The following is a 14,798-nucleotide window of genomic DNA, read 5'->3' as shown; positions in this document are numbered from 1 at the left end:
TCAGGATAAATGCCAGAGGCAATACAACGGTTGAACAATAAGGATATAGGAAAGGCAAGTAAACTAGCATTATTCTTATATAGTTTAGTAGGGGGAGAATGAATATTTGCTTTTTTGTTCTTTAGTTTTTTTATAATGTTGATTACTTCAAGTGGAGAAGATGGGGTCAAATAAATAGACTGCTGATTTGAAGGAGGCAAATAGGAATGAAAATCTAACTGATTATTTTGAGGCAGGGCATCTCGGAGAGTAATGCCAATTGTAGAGAAATGAAGATTAAAAGCATTTGCAATCTGTTGGCTGTCAGTAATAGTTTCGCCGTTACGACCAATGAGTTTTCTTAGCGACGTGCGCTTTTTCTTTCCAGGCCTAAGGGACGAATTTATGAGATCCCAGGATTTTTTTGCATCATTTCGGAGTTGATCAAAAGTACTATCAAAATATTTTTTCTTTGCCACGCGAATTAATGTAAGCAACATATTACAATAGTTTCTATAGCGTTGGGCACTATAAGCACCCAATTTCATTCTTCGATATAAATTATGTTTAATGTTAATTGATTTCAGTAGCCCTTTGGAGAGCCACTTATTCACCAATCTTTTAACACTTACATATTTTGTTTTTAAGGGAAAGCATTCATTGAAAAAGCTGTCTATTTCATCCGTAAAAGAGGCCGCCCCCAGGTGAGGATCTAATGAGGCTTGACCATATTCGGTCCAGTCTTTCCCCCTCAGGAGTTCCGTGAATTTCCTGTCATTCACTTCGCTCATATCTCTGAATTGAATTTTTATTTTGTTGTCTACGTTGTTTAATATAGGCATTAATAGACTACAGAAAATTGGGAAATGATCTGTGATATCTGCTAAGAATATCCCACTATTACCAACAGCAGTATTCTACTTCTACCTCCCTCTTCTTTCATAATCTTTATTCTCGTGACAAATATATACCATCAACGTTAAATTGTAGCAAAAGACATTCCAATTAGAGAGGCACTAATTAGAGCGTAGACCTCCAGCAGGATAGCTTATTTCTCAACCTTTAGGATGTTTTGCTCGTCCATGACCTTGACCTTCTAAAAATTTAATAATTTTTAGCTCTTTAAAGTTTAAAATCCCTGCAAGTGTCATTACTTTAAGACTAAAATTTTTACCATATGGTTAATGACCTTTTGCTGGACCTCGATCTTGCACTCGACCTTAACATGTATTAATGGGCGTGAATTTTCAAACACTCAAATATGAACCAATTATGAAGTCTTTGTAGCAACAACGTCCACACTTATGACTGATTACGTGAATTAGACATTTTGCTTGACCTTGACCTTCCAAAACGTAATAATTTCCAGCTTTTCACGAACAGTCATTCCCTGAGTACGTGTTGGTAACCTTTATCTTAATAGGTAGGGCAAGGATACAATTTTAAAAGTAGATTTTAAACATCTTACAAGAAAAATACAAAGTCCGTGGGAACAACTCATCAATAAGAAATCAGGGCAAATAAGATAGTGCATCATGCGAACAATAAGTAAGTGTTGCCAATGGTAATACAATGTTGCCATATCATATTAATAAGACATTCATTATTCTGCTGATATGCAACACCTGGAAATAATGCTTGAAAGCACATAATACAATAAATGGTACATACAGAATGACGACAATAATGAATATTGGTACATGTTAAATGGGTCTTTTCGTGTACCTATACCTACCTCCCCCTCACGCTTGTAATGCAATCTCAAGCGGACTCCTTTTCTATGAGTCTTTGGGAACAACGTGGGTTCCCTGGAGGAATAGTGACTAAGGACTCTCTTTCTAGGTCCTGACAAGGGCAAATAGGGTCAGGGAGAAAGGGGTCACTGATAGTGGGTGGCACTGGGGGAAGAAAATGGCGATTATGCCACCACACACGACCACTAGGGAGACGAATTTGATAGTCTCTTGACTTTCCAAGGCCCATGGCAATGCCAACTTTGTCCCCACGATGAGAAGTCGGGTCTTGAATCCGAACTTGCTGTCTGACACTCAACTTTGGCAGGGGGTGGGCATGCTGGTCATACTGGGTCTTTACCTGCTCATAGCAGGTAGCAGCACGGCGGTCACAGTCTTCAGTCTTGACCTACCACTCCTTGGAGAAAGCTTTTGGATTGGTCTACGGGCCAACCAAGGGAAAGGCCCGTGCCAACAACAAGTGTTGGCTTTAATACCCCAACAACAACAACATTTTGGATTGGGCAGGAATACATGACCTGAGAGGTAGGCCATATAGGACCTGGGCAGGGGAGCACCCTGTAAAATTATGAGTATTCCTGAGCTCCAACAAGCCACGGTCAAAATCTTCACAGTCGGTGTCGCCAAACAGGGCTGTTTCCAGGATGAGGGGCTTAACTGACTTCATGGTGGCTTCGGCGTGCCCATTTGATTGGGGATAGTGAGGTGATGTTACCATGTGTCGAATTCCCCATCTCTTCAAAAAATCCTTGAACTCTGTGCTGGTGAATTGTGGTCCTCCATCTGTCCTAAGACGAAAAAGAACACCAACTTCACGAGAGTATATAGAAGATCCTGATTGTGTCAAGAGGTGGTAGTACCACCTTTGCAGAATGCGACAACAGGCCATCCAGACAGGCGATCGACAAGGAAAGCTTTCCCTGCGACAACAAAGAAGTAGGCTGAGACAGACTCAAAGGGTCTTGTTTGTTTGTCATCGTTCATTAAAGGTTCCTGCTGCTGAAATGGCTGCAATGGCTGACATGCCTCACAAGCTCTGACCATGTTAACATTGTCAGAGCCAATGCCAGGCCAGAAAACGGACTGCCTTGCTCTGCGTTTGGTCGCTTCTACACCTCTGTGGCTGTCATGCAAGTGGGACAAGGTGCGGCGACGAAGGGTGGCAAGAACTACAACTCTTGCTCCATACAAGACAAGGTCACCATCGGCATAAAGATCTCCCTGTAGTTTCCAGTATAGAAGTACAGAATTATGAAGATCATATCTGTTTCAGGGAAATCCTGATGTGACACAATCGAGTAGACAAGTATACTCAGGATCTGCTCTTGCTGCATCATGAAGATTCTGGAGTATCCTGTCGGCATCCTGAGCTGAAGACTCATCTGAATAGTAACGGTGTTCATGGCTATAACAGTTCGGAGATGAGCAGCAGAAGCAGCACCTGAGATCTCATCCTCCTGTGTGGGGTAGCAGAATGGGGCTTGAGATAATGCATCTGGAACACAGAGCAACTTACCAGCACGCCATAGAGCTGCAAAGATGTAAGGCGAGATCTTCTCCTTGAGGCGTTGGAGACGGGAGTTTTCGATAGCATCCAGCGTATAACTGTTCAGAATTGGTATGATGGGCCAATGATCTGTCATCAAAATAAAGTCCCGTAAGCCAGCTAAATACAGCCTACACTTTGTCATTGCCCAGACAACGGCTAGCATCTCGAGCTCGATGGGGGCATAACGTGTCTCTGTATCAGCGAGAAAACGAGAACCACACTGAACTAGACGCAGGTGTCCATTACCATGGCCCTGAAAGAGAGCATAACCAATGGCGTTGAGGTGTGAAGCATCCATTTGAAGAAAGATGGGTAGGTCTGAGTCAAAGAGGGCGAGAAATGGTGGACAGGTGAGAGCTAACTTGACGAATTGAAAAGCTTCATTAAGGTCGAAGTCCAGACAAATATTTTCTTGGGGCTCATCAGAGGGTGTAGAGGTTGGGCTGCAATGGAGATGTCAGGCGTAAACTCCGCTAACTGGTTGACCGATCCCATGAATGATCTGAGGTCTGCCAGTTAGCAGGGGTTGGGAAATCCTTGATGGCACTGACTTACTGCTGATCAGCTGAAATGCCGTCTCCTGAGAGATTATACCAACAGGAGTTTACGGAGGGGGTGGTGACCACAAATTTATCCTTGTTGAGTGAGATCCCAAACTTGTGGCACCTGGTGAGCACTTCATGGATACAATGAAGGTGTGTAAAGTAGTCTTCATCGTAGAAGAGGAGGTCGTCTATGACCTTAACACAATTTTGGACAGCTTGAAGGGACATTTCACCTCGCAAGCAGAAGCTGCGAAGCCCATCAGTCCTCTGCAATGTATGAACCGACCATATGGCGTAATGAAGGTGGTTAAATGTCGACCCTCTTCTGCCAGTTCCATTTGCCAATATCCGTAGAGAGCATCAGCTGTGGTGAAATAACGAGTCTTCGGGTCCACACTACAAATAGCTGTGCAGGGTGTGGGTGAAGGGTGGGCTGGACGAGAAACCTGCCAGTTCAACTTGGTTAGGTCGACGGTAATATGTACTCCTATCCTATTCTTGGCAACAACGAGTGGGTGGCACCAAACTAAAGGGTTATCACCAGCAGGTTTGATTATCCCTTAGGCCACCATAGAATCAAGCTCTTCTTTGACTTGGTCCTTAAACACAAAAGGAATCTGTCTAGGAATGTGGATGGCAAAAGGCACTGCACCATCCTTTAGGTGGATTTTCAAGGGAGGACCAGTCATTGCCGTGAGAGGGGCTGTCTTCAAATCTTCTTTTGAGACCAACACATCTTTAAACTCTTGAAGAAAGTATTTCTTGGTTGCTGAAGGTGATGTGGTTGCTGAGAAGGGTAGCTCCCTACATCTATTTACATGTTTGACCTCCAAAATATTTGGGGAATTCTGGAGATGATATGGCCAGTTCCTGACAATGACCAAAGGATAAAAGTGGAACTTCCATATTTTTGTGAACTTGAATCCTAGCATGACAGGATTGTTTGCCTGAGGTAAGGGTGGTTTGTAATATACCCAGAGCAGGTAACATTGGAGATCCATCCGTGGTTAACGTCACATTCGGTGGAGGTGGTTGCAAGCAGCTTTTGGAGATACCCATTGTTTCAAGGTGTTGCTGTCCGATAACAGGGACGTCCGCACCTGTAACATCTTGATGCGAGACTTGATATCGCCAGATGACAAGAGTACACAGATAGGTTTGGGTGTCTTGGAGATCCTAAGCGACGACAGCTCGTCCCTGAATCTTGTGGTTTATTGGAAACTGAAGAGGCACCCTTGTTGTTTGAAGATCTGTCTTGGTAACCATTTTTCTTGTTATCCTTGCAGCACTTGTCGAAGTTTCAATATGGAGACAATGACGGCACTGGACTTTACTAGCAGGACACTTCAATGCCCTGGACCAATGACCAACACAGTCACAGTTTTTGCAGGTACTGTTGGCAGAGGGGCATTTATCCGGTTCATGCTGACTGGCACAGAACTGGCATAAAGTAGCCAGCTTCAAGGACTTCGGCGAAGGTGGAGGCTTTCCACAAGGCTTCTTGCTTCTCTTGTAGGCGGAAACGGCACACAACTGGCTGGGTGGCCCACGTATGGCAGAAGTTGCAGTTTTAGCTGCCTTATACGATCGGCAGGCGGTGACGAAATCTTGTAGAGGACTAAGCTATCAATAGAGCTCAGTTGGTAGAGTCCTCGCAGGCATGTTTTCAGCTGAATAGGCAAGGGTTCGAATCTCTTCCCAACCACAAGCTATTACCATAAATGAATTCCAGTGGATATATATTCCCAAGATAGAATTCGGTATGAAATGCCATTGTGGTTGATATTTACATTGATTGGAATCATGAGTGCTAGTGGTATATATATATATATATATATATATATATATATATATATATATATATATATATATATATATATATTATATATATATAATATATATATATATATATATATACATATATATATTATATATATTATATATATTATATATATATATATATATATTATATATATTATATATATATATATATATATATATATATATATATATATATATATATATACATATATACATATATATATTATATATATATATATATATATATATATATATATATATATATATATATATATATATATACTAAATAAATATATAAAGTAAAAATTACCAAAATTTGGCATTTTCAAAGTTAGATGTGGGCTACCAATTGCACTTGATACCCCATAATATACCAAATTTGGTTAATAAGTTCCAAAAACTCAGCCATGTAGGCCAAATCCTAGGTGCCCAATCCTCTTGAACTAAGCAGAGCAGTCCGGAGCATGGACATTTTCCACAGGACAGGAGCGCAGTATGGTCAGTTCTCTGCGTGGATGGCTGACTTCACAGTGATACCCACATTCATTATTTCATCAATGCTAACTTGGAGACAGATCAGCAAATAGATAGCAGGCATACCAAGGTCCTTCTACTCAAGTATTTCAGGGACACAATCTGTTCCACTTATCTTGTCAAACAAAATTCACAGATGGTTTATTCTAGTTCTTTCCTACACAGAAATATCTTAGAGATAATACGCTCATCTGAAAAGTCTGGGCTATATAATTGTTTACTGAATCTACTCCATGAATAAAAGAATTACAAGTTTGGCCTAGATATAAGATATAGCAAAAGTAAGGATGCTAGGCTTTCAACGGCCTACAACAGTGGATGTAGTGTATGGTGAACTTGTATCCAAACACCAGCAACATCAATACAAATGAATGCTTCATGAAGTTTGACATAGTGTTTCAGTTTATGCATTATTGGGCAATTTCACAAACTACCCACAACATATCAAGATCAAGATTGCAACACAATCCTACGATAAACCTACCAAAAGATGCTGAAGGAATCATTGAGAAGAGGCAGTAGCCTAATGGAATCTCCAAAAGCATGAGAAAGAACATAGGGTAAAATTGCTGGAATGGTGTAACTTAGGAGGAACAGGCGATGGTGAACTGAGCCTACACCATGAGTTCAGCCCATGAATAGACATTTTTATGTTAATGAAAAATATTAATCAAGCAATTAAAACAAAGAGATGTTCTTATAGAACAAATCACTATGACCATTAGGTCTGGCAATCAGAAACTGCATGTCGATCTTGCAATGTTCTGGAGATATCATCTCCACCTACGCTTATTAACGCATCTCCTATTTATCATCTGCTTCGCAATTCATAGTCCTCAGCCAAATAGGACTGCGTCTTCCAACTCTTCTAGAGCATTGTGGAACACAGTTAAATGTTCAGAGAACTAATCTCTCTTGAGGAGTACGAAGAGCATTCTCAAAACATTTCCAACTACCCCTCACCATGATTTCATCCACATATGGCACTCGAAATCTCTCTTATAATTTCATTTCTAATCCTGTCCTACCATTTAACTCCCCATATTCTTCTGAGGGCTTTGTTCTCAAATCTACTAAATTTTTATATGTAATTTCGGGCAATTTAGTTTCCAAATTTTACTTAACATAGCCATTGTCTGATTTGCTCTACTCAATCTTTCACTAAACTCTAATTCCAAAGACCCTGTATTGCAGATGAGGTCTACTGACACCGTTTTTTCCCAACCTCTTTGATGCAGTTTTCCAGGCAAAGATTTTCAAAGCACTTAACTTCATCTCCAAAACCTACATATGCTAGAGCCCCAGGGTACTTGTTATAATCTATGACAGTACTGAGAGTAATCAGATGGTCTGCTAACAATTTTCCTTTCATTTCCCTGGCACTGATATTTATTCATTTCTTCCTTTATTACTCTAATTTTACTTATTCTCAGCTTGAAGAGTTTGCTGATTATATTTGTTATGAAAAGTCCCCTGACTACGGTTTTCCAGACTTGCTTTGCTTCCTATTCTTTTTTATACTGATACTATGCCCATTCTATAACCTATACAGATTAGGACCATGTGAAAGTCTTGCATAATTGCTTTTTTTACTTGACTACCGAAAGATAGACATCATTTGTATCCTGGGATTTATTAGGGTCAATATTAGAAGTGTTATCATTATTAATCCGTAAGTATTGTCTATTTTATTTTGAAGTGCTTGTGAATGATAGAATCGGTTATTATTAATTATTTTTATTATTATGTGATAGTTTACTTAGCATGGAGTGTTCATAAGTGTTTATTTTTTCTATTTTCTTTTCCAGGCCATTGTCCTTCCTTTGGAAGTCCTTTTTTTTCATTTAAATATTTGGCAGTGGACTGTTCCGTTTACTTCCTGCTACTGAAAGATGAATGACTGTAAAAACGATTTGGAATAGACTGCCCTTAGAAGCTGCTGATGTGAATTTTGATGACCCAGCCCAGAAAAGAATCTTATTTTAATCTTAATATATGATAATGTTGATGACAATGGCACTATACATGCCCAGTTCCTAAATTTGACATTGCAAACTTTACTGTCAGCCCATGTTTGCTCGTAGTGTATTAAGCCAACACTTCTTGTTGGCAAGGACCTTTCCCTTGGTCGGCCCGTAGGCGTTGACCCACAAAACCGTGGCGAAGTGCTGATTACACAGTATTTGTATATTTTAATTTTAGGTGTTGTTATAGCTTTTTGTCTTTATGGACGTTGTTTTTTTATAGATGTAAGGAATATAGCTTTATAGATTATGCTTAGTTTGAATGTTCCCTCTATAGAGTCCAGTGGCTGATAATATCATAAGGGGAAAGATTGTATTGCTGAGACTCTTGTCAGTAAGTTTTAAAGGTGCGAGAATTTTGTTTTTACATCCAGCTACAGTCAGTCGCACCTAAGCTCCCGTGAAGAAAGGACCAACCAGCTCTCCTTTTTCCGAGAATTCCTGCATACCCAACTAGCTAGCTGAAATTTTCAGCTTAGCAGAGTTTTACAGCTCGAAGTCCAGTCTGCTGGCTGGCTGAAATTTTAATCATAGCCCTTGTATGTTGACTCTCAATGAGCACTCACAGCCATACTTTCACCTGTAAGAGCATCTACTAGCCAACAGATATCCCTTACCAAGATCTCTGCCACAGTGACACAATATCTTGCAAACAATGCTGGCGTTACAACAATGCCAGAAACTATGATTTTTCACCATGCCAGATTCAATTTAGAGTTTGATGTTGACATGGATGCCAAATACCAAGGGATCTGTTGCAGGAGTGGAAACTACAACTTGTTCACTGGTACACCGACGATGCCACCCATGTACAAGAACAGAAAGCTTAAGATACCTTCAACAATCAACACCCACTGTTACTCTCCTGCCTTCTATAACTACCACTACTCCAGAACGGACTTCTGAAGGGCTTTGCCACAAAGAAGAAGGCCCAGTTCTCTAATCCCATAAACAAAACTCTGCCTCAGGACCCACATGCTGCCAGCAAGACCCTGCCTGCCACCTACCCAGCCCTGCCAACCTCAAACCAGCCTGCTCAATACACAATTGCCACCTGTTCTTCACTGCCAACTTCAGACATACCCTCTCAAGACATCCCTGCCACATATCAAGCCTTGTCATTCTCAGACCCAACTACCACCATTACTGTCCTCTCCTCCACTGACTTCTTTGCATCAAAGTCCTTACCATCAACCTCTACACCAACAACAAATACATCCGACAGCTACCCCTAACTGGCATAAAAGTGGAAGCCACATCCGAAGATGTCCAACTAGGCCCAGAAGGAAATCACCTAGACGATTGCTACTGCAAAACACTGGCAAACTCACCTCAGCAACTGCCACAGCTCCAGCAGCCACCACAACCTAATTAAAATTCCTGTTCATATTCCATCTTTCCTTCACAAATAGGCAGTTTCTCTGGTAGCACATATTCAGATACTATACATTTAGTTAAGTGTAAGAGCATAACTCATGCTGGTATTTTACCATTAGTAAGGAGAAAGAAATTACTTTGGTCATTGTTGCAGTGACTTCTCTCTTCTTCATTCTTATTGGTATGAATCATTATTCAATTTCTCCATCCAGGATTTTGGCATTTGCTCTTCATTTTGTGGAAGGGATATTATTTTTCAGTTAGTTTTTAATATGGCAAGTCCCGTGCTTGAAAATTTCAACATGAAAGCCATTAGGACTGCAGCATTTACCTTCTTCAATACTTTTAATTGCACTTGAAATTTGGTGTACTTCTGAAAGCCTGTCGAGGTAATTGATGAGTGGTAAGATAAGCAGAGCATCAATAACTGACTCATAGGCTTCATTGTAAGTATCCTGTCTCAATGGCTGCCCCCTTTATCTTTAAAGAAGAACAACAAAGCTATCTTAAGGGACTAGCTTTTGGGATGGAACTTTATGGACTAACGTACAAGGCAATGGTAAAACTATGTATCTTGCTTTAGACCATCAATTGATATGGTTTACCAGGGTAAAGCACTTAGAGCTAACAAGTGAGAAGCGAGGTATCAGTGGTGAAACTATGCCGTAAAGACCCTTCTAATTAAGCTGCTTAATCCCAACTCCTGAATTCCAGGTTACCACCCATGTTGGTGTTGCTGTAAATTGAATGTAAAACCCAACAAAACCCTTCAAAAGGCTGTGGATGCTTCGAGACGGGTTGCATTTTCACATAAGGGCTATTTTACCAATTTCCATTAAGGTATGATAGGAATTTACAAGGCATCTTGGTAAAGTCTAATTGGTAACAAATAGAGCACGTTTAGATCAAATTAACTAGTCTGTTTATATATGATTCTTTGGCCTAAAGATTGGAAATTGGTCTCTGATGATGATATATTGGCTTTTCATTTTTTTTATGAAGTGTCAATATCGGGATTTTTGGGATTTAATTTTTGACAGCCATACGATACTAATTAGTTTTGGTGACTCAGAAATGTGTTTTGCTCAAAATTTTGGGACATACCTGACCTCCTACATGCTTGAAGAGAAAGTGAATTTCAAGAAAAAATTTTAGTACATAAAGTGATAAGACCTCGTTAAAATATGTTTATAACATTTTAGAAAATCTTATATCTTGGGTGTTATCATTATTAAAAATGAAATAGCATTACCTTTTGAAATATTGCATATGAGGAGTTTTACCTTATGGGTGAAAAGAATCCTTTTTTTATATAATATACATTGCATGGTGTTTGCAATAAGTTAAAAGGCTATATATATATATCTTTTATTCAATTAAAATAGGCCATAATAGCTGTCTCATATGAATGCTTGCACGTTTCGAAATAGGGTTGCAAAACTCCAAACATAAAACTGAAAATTACGAAAACAAAATTGTTAAATACGGGAAAATATGAATACGATTAGACTATATTTTCTAAAATTCTTCGTATAACCATACTATTATGTAACAGAATAACTATTTTATAATGGAATAAAGTTTCTTGACTGACTTTTTGACTATTGTCCTTTACTTATGGTATGTATCTGTCAATGGAATAAATTCTTATTAAGGCGAGAGGAAGAACGAAATGTTGGGTAAATTTTTCTAATTTTATCATTATGATGATTTTTTTTTTCTCCCCTGGGGGAGTGGACCGATCCCGGAGGTATTGCAATACCGGGCCGATCCGCGGCAAAGGTGGAGCAAGCCCCTAGCACTTCGCCAAGACCCAAAAATCAGTTTAATATCGTAGATCCCACATGGGGATCGTATCAGATATTAAGCTGATAAGAACAGATACTACACTTTGATCTTAGCCAAAAGGCCGAGAAGCGATACTCAATGGTTGTGTGTGTGTGTGTGTGTAGATTGCCATGCATATAGCATGACACGGGCTCTTGCCTTTGGGCAGCCCGTAATAGGATTGGGTTTGTAAAAGGTATACTCCAAGGAGTAAAATTTGTATTAGTAAATGGAACGTTAGGTAATAATAGGAAAAGGAATGTCAGGTTAGGGATAGTTAAAGGAAATGATATGTAAGGATGATAAATGAATGATGGAATGGAATGGAATGGTACAAGACGTGACAAGGGGTAGATAGTAACCCGAAAAGGGGGTCTCCCTTTTAGGTCCACGAAAGAAAGTTTTTAGTAAGAGGATAAAGTATTGATAGTAGTAAGTCCCAGTAAGTAAAAGAGACTGGGAGAGGAGTGAAGGAAATTTTAGTAGGAGAGTAAAGGAGTAGGTTTAAACAAAAAAGTTTATTCCTGCTCTTGTGATGGGAAAGGGGGAGGGGGCCAAAACTGTGCTGCGCTCGGTCAGCTGGCACGAGAAAGGCCCCCTAAGGATAGGGTAAGAGGAGGGTTAACAGGGAAAGAGGGTGGGAGACAGGAAAAACAAGAGCTGTTTCCTTATGAGGAAGACAGCCTTGTAATAACTATTCTCCATTTAGGAATAGGGAATTGGGAAGGGAAGGATTGCAAGTAGGGAAGGATTATCTCTGCTCAGTGGCTGAGAACTGGAACTGTTGGAGGAGTTGCTGGAAGGTGGAGGTTGATGAGAGGGAGAGGACTTTGGTAAGGATCTGGAAGGCGATAGGTATGAGGTCTTGCAAGGTGAGAGACTCAATTGCTTGAGTCAAGGTTTGGGAAGGGGAAGAGGATGAAGGTCGTTGCTGGTCCCTTTGGGGAGCAGTTGCAGGTCGGTGCTGATCCTTCTTAGGAACAGTTGTAGGTCGTTGTTGGTCCCTTTGGGGAGCAGTTGCAGGTCGGTGCTGATCTTTCCTAGGAACAGTTGCAGGTCGTTGCTGATCCTTTTTAGGAGCAGTTGTAGGTGTAGATGCAGGAGCTACTGTAGATGTAGAAGTAGGAGCAGAAGTTGGCTGAGTTGGTCTTCTCTGGCGAGGAGTTCTCTGTTCTTTAGGTGGCTGGGATGAAGCTGGTTTGTTTTGGTTTGAAGAGGATGTATTCTTCATAGCTGCTATCCTCTTGAGACGCTCTGGGCAGCGCTTATTCCAAGCATGGTGTGGCTTGGAACAATTGGGGCACTTGGATGTGGTTTGTCGCCCTTCTTTATGGGCCTTTATGCACACTTCTGTGCTATGTCGCTGGCTGCAGATACCACAGATAATGGGGCCTCTGCATTCTTCTTTATGATGTCCAAAGCGTTGGCATCTGTAGCATCGAAGGGGCTCAGGTGTATATTCCTCGATGGGGAAAGTACCCCAGACTCCTAAGTCCAGTTTGGAAGGAACTGGACCTATAAAGGTGGCAATTAGGCGTCTAACAGGAACGTCATCCTTGCTTGTGCAGCGAATAGCACAGTCAATATTGCTGCATGAGGTTACAATGGAGATAGGCATCGTCACAGGATACCTGGTAATGACTGCCTTCTTCCTGATAAAAGCAGGATCCAGCAGTGTTAAGGTGGAGTCTTCCTGAAGGAATCTGGCTGTCTCAATGTCCTTGGGATAGATGATAAGGTCACCTTTCCTGTTGGGTCTTGCAGTGAGTTGCATGCCAGGCTTGGCAGCCATGGCAGCAACAGAGGCATAAGAGAGCTCGTGGTTTGCCTGTGAAAGTCGAAACTTTGGCAGAGGTTTCTTTGGCTGTGTAGCTGGGATGTTCTCTTGTATAACAGTGGCTTCTTGCAGAAGTGTCTGGAGGCAATCTGTGCAGTTGCAGTCCATAGAGTGGGCCCCCTGTTCGGTCTCCATGGCGTTGGAGGACTCAGGCTCGTTGGTAGGAGGGATGACTGCAGTTGCACCTAATTGCTGAGGAGTTGTAGGGACAGACAAGGACGAGTCTGTGCTCTCAGTCCTTGGAGTCACAAGTGGCGATGCTGGGGCTGGTTCTGGCACTGGTGAAGAGTCTATAGAAGTCTTCTTTTTCTTGTTCTTTTCCATACGGGTTATTTCCTTAGTACACTTTACAAGCTGGTCAGAGAAATCTTTACATTCCTCACAGAGACAGTGGGAATGGTGGTATTTCACTACTGGATTTACAGTGTAGTTATATCCTTTCATTTTCTTGAAAATGAATTTACGTTGCTCCTTATAGCCATCACAGAAATCACATGTACAGGTTGGATAATCATCACAATGTCTGTTTTCTATAGGGTAATAACCCCACCCAGGTTCTCCCAGATACCGAATAGACATCGTGGTTGAACTCTACGGGAATCACAGTGAAATTTTCGGTAGGTTACGATGCACATAATCCAAGAGTAGTTGTCGACACCGAGTCTAAGCGAACACTCGCTCAATGGTTCAAGTTCTCTAGACCAGGAGACAGCAACTGCTGAAACCTAAAGATCCAAAGTGAGGATAAAAAAGGCATAACCGTTAAAAGGTATCATCAAATATAATTAAATCCAAACAAATATATTGAGGAAAACATTATTTCACGCTAATATACGACATGGAAGTGTTAAAATATAGATTAAGAATTAAGCTTTTCACATTAAAGCAATTACTGTAGTTACTTTCACCTCCTTTAAAACCATGTAAATTGCATTTTCACTATTCAGCCTATCTCTGACCTTTTAAGGTAAAGAAAAATACCAATTTAACAAACAGAATATTTTAAAGATCGATTTGTTAATAATGTTGGACACAAGTGTATTAGTGGGTGCTTGCTTGTTAGATTGTCCAGCCTTCTGCTGGACACGGGCTCTTGCATTGGCAACCCTTTATGAAGTTAGTGGGTGCAAATCAAGACAAAGTGACACCAGAGTAGTGCAGAGCATTAAAATCCATTCGTTTGTTTTGCAGAAAATATCTTTTGAAAATGCTTAATTATATCACAAAGATAATCACGCTAAATTAAAAATATCAATGTGCTACAACTATCATTTTGTAACCAAGTACAGAAGATAGAGTTATTCTCCAAAGGCAGTTGTTCATGAATTGGTTAGTTCGGGTCTTGTAATCTATCTTTTGGATTGCCAAAACATTTGATGGATTGCAAATGAATAAAAAGACAGTGCCATCACAAGACTTGTTTAATATGAATCATCATTTGTGACAGTGATAGCATAAAAAATCCTGGGCCTATTGTGCTGTCGGTTATCACTCATCAAAAAAAAAAAAACTTTGAATGGAATACTTTCTTTTCATCTAGTACTTGATAAT

At 40.5% G+C, this 14,798-nt stretch overlaps 1 protein-coding gene and 1 non-coding gene across 7 annotated transcripts in view; both read right to left on the bottom strand.

Moving 5' to 3' along the window:
- LOC137632488 (F-box/WD repeat-containing protein 2-like) overlaps nucleotides 1–14,798 on the bottom strand; it is a 477,230-nt gene that overhangs the window by 253,829 nt on the left and 208,603 nt on the right. The window lies entirely within an intron of this gene.
- On the bottom strand, nucleotides 11,312–11,504 carry LOC137632716 (U2 spliceosomal RNA). Its single transcript, XR_011042104.1, has one exon. It is a non-coding gene; the product is annotated as a U2 spliceosomal RNA (small nuclear RNA).

This window comes from Palaemon carinicauda, chromosome 41 (assembly GCF_036898095.1).
Source record: "Palaemon carinicauda isolate YSFRI2023 chromosome 41, ASM3689809v2, whole genome shotgun sequence".
NCBI classification, from domain to species: Eukaryota; Metazoa; Arthropoda; class Malacostraca; order Decapoda; family Palaemonidae; genus Palaemon; species Palaemon carinicauda.
The sequence above is the reverse complement of the archived record's forward strand: the minus strand, read 5'-3'. Positions and strand labels throughout refer to the sequence as shown.